The sequence below is a fragment of the Neophocaena asiaeorientalis genome, unplaced genomic scaffold (genome assembly GCF_003031525.2).
Source record: "Neophocaena asiaeorientalis asiaeorientalis breed wild unplaced genomic scaffold, Neophocaena_asiaeorientalis_V1.1 scaffold30, whole genome shotgun sequence".
Lineage (NCBI taxonomy): Eukaryota > Metazoa > Chordata > Mammalia > Artiodactyla > Phocoenidae > Neophocaena > Neophocaena asiaeorientalis.
This window is the reverse complement of record NW_020174923.1, coordinates 870,771-877,848: the sequence shown is the minus strand read 5'-3', so window position 1 is coordinate 877,848 and position 7,078 is coordinate 870,771. Positions and strand designations below refer to the sequence as shown.

Here is a 7,078-nt window from a genome sequence, read left to right as displayed (position 1 = left end):
TCCCGGCCAACGACTCGGCGGCGCCTCAGGACGTGGCCAACCGCTTCGCCCGCAAAGGGGCGCTAAGACAGAAGAACGTGCACGAGGTGAAGGACCACCGCTTCATCGCCCGCTTCTTCAAGCAGCCCACCTTCTGCAGCCACTGCACCGACTTTATCTGGTGGGTGCGCGCGGCGGGGCCGGTCCTCCCCGGTCTGGGCCGCCTCTCCCGGGGAACTTGGGGAGCCGCTGGGAGTCCCAACTCGCCTGGGACGCTACGCGCGCGCCAGGCAGGACGCACGCGGGCGGGACTCCCGGGAGTTGCCGGCCGGCCGCCCCCCGCCGCGGCAGGGGGCGACAGGGAGGCCCCCCACCCTTCCCCGGCGTCCCAAGAACAGACCGGGAGTCTCCGCGGGTCAGGGCCGAGCGCCGCGGAGAGTCGGAGGGCGGGTCCCCGGGGAAGAGTCTGGGAGGTGGCAGGCGGCGGCTGCGCGGCGCGGCCCGGGTTGGGGGCGAGCGGGGCCGGGCGCCTCGCGAGTGTGGATGCGGCCTTTTTGCTCGGGCTCGGGCTCCGGCTCCGTTGCAGCCTTGGGTCCTGCCCGCTGCAACTCGTACCTGTTGGCCGCGGAGTGCCTCCGGTTTCCCTGCGTGAACCCGGGGAGAGCGGACAGGCGACCAACTGTTGAGAGCGTGCAGGGGAGTGGGAGCTAAAGGGAGCGAGTAAAGGGCAGAAGGGGAGATGGAGTCCTTTAAAATAACCCGCGTCAGCACGGGGTCAGGCTGGTAAAACCCAGCGCGTGAGGACAGAGCCCGTAAGAAAAACGTTGGCAGGGCTGAAGGTGTCAGAGTTCTGGTAACTTTCAATGAACGCAGAAATTAACTCGGGGGTCCCCGGGGGTTTACGGGGAATGGGTAAGTGGTGGGCTTTAGACGGGGGTTCTCTGAACCCTGTGAAACTAGAGGAAATCGTGTATGTGTTTTTTTCCCGTCAGAGAGCTGTGCCTTTTATTAACTGACTTTTTCAAAAGGTCAGTGATTCCTCAATTCTTTTTTTTTTTTTTAAGAAAGCTGAAACTAAAGGCAGTCCAAATGCTCCAGTTGGAGGAGCAGTAGGTTCTTTTCAATTAGGTTGCTAGCCACTCTGCCTCTTCTATTTCTTGTTCTTGGATGTAAGACACCCGCCCCAAGTCAGACATGTCTAGGGTTCCTTAACTCCTGCCCCCCCGCCACCCCACCAGGCTGGGGAATGGCACCAGGTTGATAGCACAGAGTGCGCCCTGCCACCAGCCAGCTGGCCTATGGATCTTGTTGGGGCCCTCTGGAGAACGCTACCTGGATGCATCACATCTGGGGAAAATCATCTCTAAGGGCAAGGCCCACAAACATGGTGCTAATCGATAGGTGTTTAACTTTGTGTGGCGTTATCTGAATTCATCACACCCGGGAAAGTCATCGCCAAGAGAGCCCCACCAACGTGGTGCTAATGAGGTGCTTAATTGTCTCTTAGAAATCAGCTCAGCAGTCCACTTACAAAAAGCACAGCCACCTCCATGAATGGTTTCCAGTGTGTAGTCAGCGTATGAAGCAGTTGTGCTCCAAGGAGCACATAGGTAGTTGTAGATAAGACTATTTAAGTTCTTGGAGTATTAGGGCAGAGAGGAGATTGCATTTAGTTAAGGGGAGGTCTTCAGCCTCGTGTATCAGCTGTGACCTTCCATTAAAAGGGAACAGCTAGGCTACTGATCACTTTTGCAGGAAGTAGGTAAGGTAGAAAAGGGACTTGCAACATGTATATCCAGGCTCGCTGAAGACTTTCCACTATCAGTTGTTAGCCCCTGGTGAACTGACGTGGCATGTCAGGTCACCAGGTGTAATGTGAGTGGAAAATAAAGATCTCCCTGGCCTCTTTCTCCCGGAGTAATCCCTGAAACAGTTCTCTGCTTAGCTGTAAAGCAACCCCTTGGAAGTTCCAGGAAAATATTCCCCAGCTTTGTCTAGCAGTGGTTTTAATTTTTCAGTTTTCTTTTCTGGGTCCTTGATTTGCAAGTCATTTAAATATTAAAGCACTGATATTTTAAAACTAAGTGCGTTTAATTATTTTCTGGGTGGGGATGACTGAGTTAATTATAAAGATCTGTGAAGTTCTTTGTAAACTTAAAATGCTATGTGAAGCGAGAGATTGACTCATAACCTTCTGAGAATTTTAATGTAGTTCATCCTAGTTGGAATGGTGTTTGCAATTAACGTCCCCGGCAGGGTTTTCTGCTTAGAAAGTAAATTCTCTGAAGTAATTTACAAGAACGAAATAGTTCCTGAATGTGCTTTGAATGCTCTCCGGTTCTAGGTAGAATTAGATCATAATCTCACATGCGAAAAACAGGGGTGATAGTTTGTAAAATGTGACTCCTTTAAGCCAAAGTTTAATGTTAAGAGTGGCGCTGCTTGGCAATATCTAGACAAATACTTAAATTCACAACAAATGATGAAGCTGCTTTTTAGTTGTCTTTAGGGAGAAACAATTTTCAGTTGGTCTTTAGGGACCAAATTCAGCTTTTTTCTTTTAACCGTAAGGTCAGGTCCTGTTTGTTCCCTGAATATTGTAGCCAACAACTTTATAGTCATGTTCTTGTGTTGAAATTTAAGTATTGATAAGTGTAAAAAAAAACAAACTTGCATACATTGAGACAGCTTAGGGAGCCTTTGGAGGTCAGATCTTCTCAGAGTTGCATTGACCCTGTGCTCTGAGCTATTAAGGCCTGTTTTCCTGTCACATCATTGGGTTTCATGTACAAACCTTTAACTAGAAAGCTTTGTTACATAACTGGCTTAAGATATGGTACCCAACACAAAATATGTTAAGAAATCTTCTTGTTTGTTTTTCAGGGGGTTTGGGAAACAAGGCTTCCAGTGCCAAGGTAAGCTGCCCACGTTGGATTTTATTTTCAGGTACAGCATGAAATAAGCATTCCAGACAGGAACAGTGTTTCCAGTCATCTTTTCTTTGATCTCCCCCCCCCACAAAAAAAAAACGTTGTTTAGATGTTCTCAAAATATGAGGGCTGTAAATTTGGGCCTTAAGAAAATTGTTTGGTATTTTGCCTCGTAATCTGCATATAGAGCTGCCTTTTTCTTCAAGGGAAAAACCTTCCTGTAACTTATTTTTTTTGCCAAGAACATTCTTGTCAGAAACTGCTGTCTTTGTGTGGGTGTTCAGAAAAAAACGAAATCACGGTGTGTGTGGCTCTTCCTGTTTTTGTCCATTTTTTACCTAGGCATTGGGTTGGACCCCTAATCTTGGGCCATGCAGCACGATAGTGAGTTGTTTCTGGTTTTTGATGGTCGATTGTCACCCAGAGCAAAGTTTGCACGTTTTAAGGCGGCTGCAGCGTGAGGCACGTTATCTCATCTTACGCTCTCCATTGCATCCACAAAGCAATCCCTTTCCTCCTCTGATCTGTAGTTGGCATTTTACGCCCTCCAAATACCTAGCTTTTCATGCTCTTCGTTGAAACATTTTTTTAGAATGCCTTATTGCTTGTGAAGTCATCCCAGTTCATTAGCCCACCTTCTGGCTCTCCTGTCTATATTATGTTTACTTAGTTCTGGTTACATTTCCCATCTGGGCTTCGGTTTATTAGGGCAAGTGGAAAGTGCATTCTAGCCTGGAAAATATTATACTAAGTGTTTAATGTTAAGTGCGTTAGAGACACACAGGGTGTACTTCCTGTAACTTTAAAATTGTGCTCGTAAGTTGGTTACCATTTAAAACCTGCACGCTTGTGAACTTGTTTCTTATGTGCGTTTTCTAAAGATTTTTGGATGCGGGTATTTTATGTATAATCAGTATTTTGCTTTCCTTTACGTTGTGATTAACACCCCTATTGAATACATTTATTTGGAGAGTCACATTGAGAAATCAAGTTGAGTCCTTTGCAGAAGAATGAAAGGCGTGGTGCCAGTCTAAGAAATGAAAGGAAGATGTGACTCTTTCCACTTCTCAGAGTCGTGGACCTGAACTTTATAGGCAACGTTTGAAGTCTTTGAACAGGATTTTAGGAAATTTAAAGATTTAACCTTGTGATTCTGGGCTAATGTGATACCTATATCTCCTGTCATTTTTGGTAATGTGTTTGAATGGAGGCCTAGGGAAACTCATAAGAAAAATATTTACTGAATGTTCTAGATAATGCACAAGAGAAAGGGGGTATGTTATGTAGAAACTGAGCTTTTTAAATACAAAGAACCCCAGGGTAAGGTTTGTCCCTTTGAGACCTGCAGGTTTTGTTGGCCGTACTAGGCTACAGCAGGACCTGAATGGTTTTCTAAGCATCTTTTGAACTTCCAGTGGGTTAGCAGGTTAATAATCTCGCATCCAATCACTCCCATTTACCTTAATTACAGAAATGCTACTCATAAATTGCACGAACACTGTATATAAAAATGAAGTCTTGTTTCCTTTCCCGCCCTCAGGGATAACTTCTATTTAAGACCTCCATTCATTCACTTATTTACACATACTTTTTAAAAATCAAAATTTTCAGTCATTCTGCAGCTTTTTTTTAGCAGTAGGTGGTAGGTATCCTTCCATATCAAAACATCAGTTCTTCCTTATTTGCATGTGTGGAAATAGCAAATTGATTCACCTGTCTCTGAGACATTGTAAATGTTTCTAAGTTCTCTGTACTGTTGTAGTATAAATACAGCTGTCAATATCCTTGGACTCTAGGTGTTTCTGCAATAGATACGTAGAAGTGTGTGTGGATACATTTTAAACTGCAATGAGCACAGCTTAAATTGCTCTCCAGAAAGGTTCTAATGTGTATTTCAGTATCAATATGAGAGTACCCCTTTCTCTTCATTCTTACCTATATTTTTGCTCTGGTAGGTGAAAAGGGCCTCTTTCAAATTCCATCTCCCGTGTAAGTTTGAGTACTTCCAACATGTTTTAGCCCCTTGTATCTGTCCTGTGAATTTCCTTATATTTGAAATTCAGGATTTACAAACCGAACTATAGCAGTGAAGGTGTGCTCTATGCAGTATTGTTTGCTTTGAAGAATTAAACCTGATCCCTTGAATGAGTTCCCCTACTGTATTTACAGATTTCTAATTCACAGAAACCATTTCAAGTTCTAAGTCTGTTTGTGGGGAGCTGCTTGTTGTGTAGTTATGTGTCATCTGTAGTTTTTGACTTCCGAGCAGGCCTGTGCTAACCCATTATATTGTTGTTTGTAACTTAGATAATGTTAGCTCAGGGCAGTGCTCTTAATCACATAATGGTTACTCAGTGTTTCCTATTTTGGTACTTGTCTCAGTCTTCAGTATATTCTTAAATGGTCAGATGTTAAGTTTTCTCCTGATCTCTAACTCAACTTTTCCTGTTGGTTTGGTTTGATAGGCTCGTTCTTAGCAGAATGACTCGTCCTCACGTGTGCCCTTTGCAGCCCACCCTCTAGGGATGACAGCTGGAGGCTGAGGCTGCCTTTAGTACACGTACTTGTCACCTGATGGAGGGGGTGTAGTGTTCCAGCTCTAAGTGTGTAGCGTGTTGCTCTGGTCAGAAGATAAAACACCTGCAGCTGAGTTTACTTCAGCTCAAAGGGGGCAGATGCTCCAAACGAGTCACACATACATGGACTCGTTTAGCTTTAAGCCTAAAATATTCACCGTCATTTAGTGTTAAGTCAGAATTGGAAGACTAAAGATATAAGCAAGTTTTAGTCCTTAAAACTGGGTTTGTAATCTGTACCATCTAGAAAGCATATTTTATAAGGGTGTTTCCAAAAAAAAACATGTAAGGTGATTTCCCACTTCTTCCCTTCCCCCAAGATATAACATAAATGGATGCAGGAAGCTTCTCTGAAGAGATCTGTTGGGTCATTCCTACTTTTACCTGATGGACTCTATTCCGTCCTTACGGCACACGTGGTACAGGGATGCAACCCTGAAAATGTGTTACCAGGGCAAGTAACACAAGCTGATCCTGCGGTGAGAATTTGCTGCCTGACGTGGTTGGAACCGAGGGCCTCGTGGGCGGAGGACAGGGTAGATCTTGAAGCCGTGGAACCTTCTTCATGTTCTTAGAGATGAAGACAAGCCGAAATGATAGGACTCGAATTTGCTTTATTTTTGTTTGGCTTATTCTTTGGGTTGGCTTGATCTGTTCTGTGCTCACTTCATCTCCGTGAGGCTGCTGGAGAGCTTGGCCTTGCCTGCTTCTGAAGGAAGAAGAGAAGCAAGCTTGTCTGGCTCTGGGCATTGAGGAAGTTGAGATTCAAGCCCGGAAGGCCTGGGTCCAGTTGGGGTCTCTGTCCTGCTCAGGCTGCTCCCAGCAGCTGTCCGAGAGTGCCGGCTGCCTCAGGTGCTCTTCCTCGGGGGCCGTGGTGCCCCAAACAGCCGTATCTCCTACTTTGGCTACTGGGAAAGGGAGTGAGCCAAGTCGTTTCTTTCCTCCTCAGTTAGCAAGACCCATGCCCTTCTCTACTTACAGCGTTAGAAATAGCCTCTCAAAAAGTGACCTGCTTACTTGACGGGCCAAATAGTCTGTTACATCTGGCTAACCTGCTTCTGTTTTCCCTTTTTCTGTTCGTTCATGGTGAATGTCACAAGTTAAAATGCACTGTCACCCAGGCTCTCTGAATACACGCTGGAGACAGCATCAGTATGAATTCCCCCGGATGACCGGGGTCTGCTGTTGTGGCTCTTCGTCCTGGGTGGTCCGCCTGGCACGTGCAAGCCGTCCGCAGGGAATTCATTCACGTTCATGTGCTCGCACGGCGCTGCTGAGCCAGGTTTGGATCTTGAGCCATTTCCCTGCTGAGTACACGTCAAATACTGTACGTAACTTGTGAGGCTAACTGAAGCTCTGTATTTTTCCATCGTTGAGGGTGAAGAAATCGGCTTTCTCCACCCCTTTCCTGATGACATTCCATCTTGAAGGCCTGTTTCGGGGTCGATATTTCGGCTTACCCAAGTAGGATGGTGCTTGATACTCCTCTGAGAATGAAAGTTGATGTTTGAAGAAAAAAGAATGGTTTCCCCCCTTTGGCTGTAGGAGCTGAGGAATCCCAGAAAACCGGGCCCATCTAAGGGAGGGTGATCT

General features: G+C 45.8%; 1 protein-coding gene across 1 annotated transcript in view; it reads left to right on the top strand.

Annotated features, from left to right (window-relative positions):
• Nucleotides 1-6: 6 nt before the first annotated feature.
• PRKCA (protein kinase C alpha) overlaps nucleotides 7-7,078 on the top strand; it is a 363,871-nt gene continuing 356,799 nt past the window's right edge. Inside the window, exons 1-2 of the mRNA XM_024760799.1 lie at nucleotides 7-160; nucleotides 2,863-2,894. The gene's annotated coding sequence lies outside the window, so the exon portion shown is untranslated. The remainder of the gene's footprint in view (nucleotides 161-2,862; nucleotides 2,895-7,078) is intronic.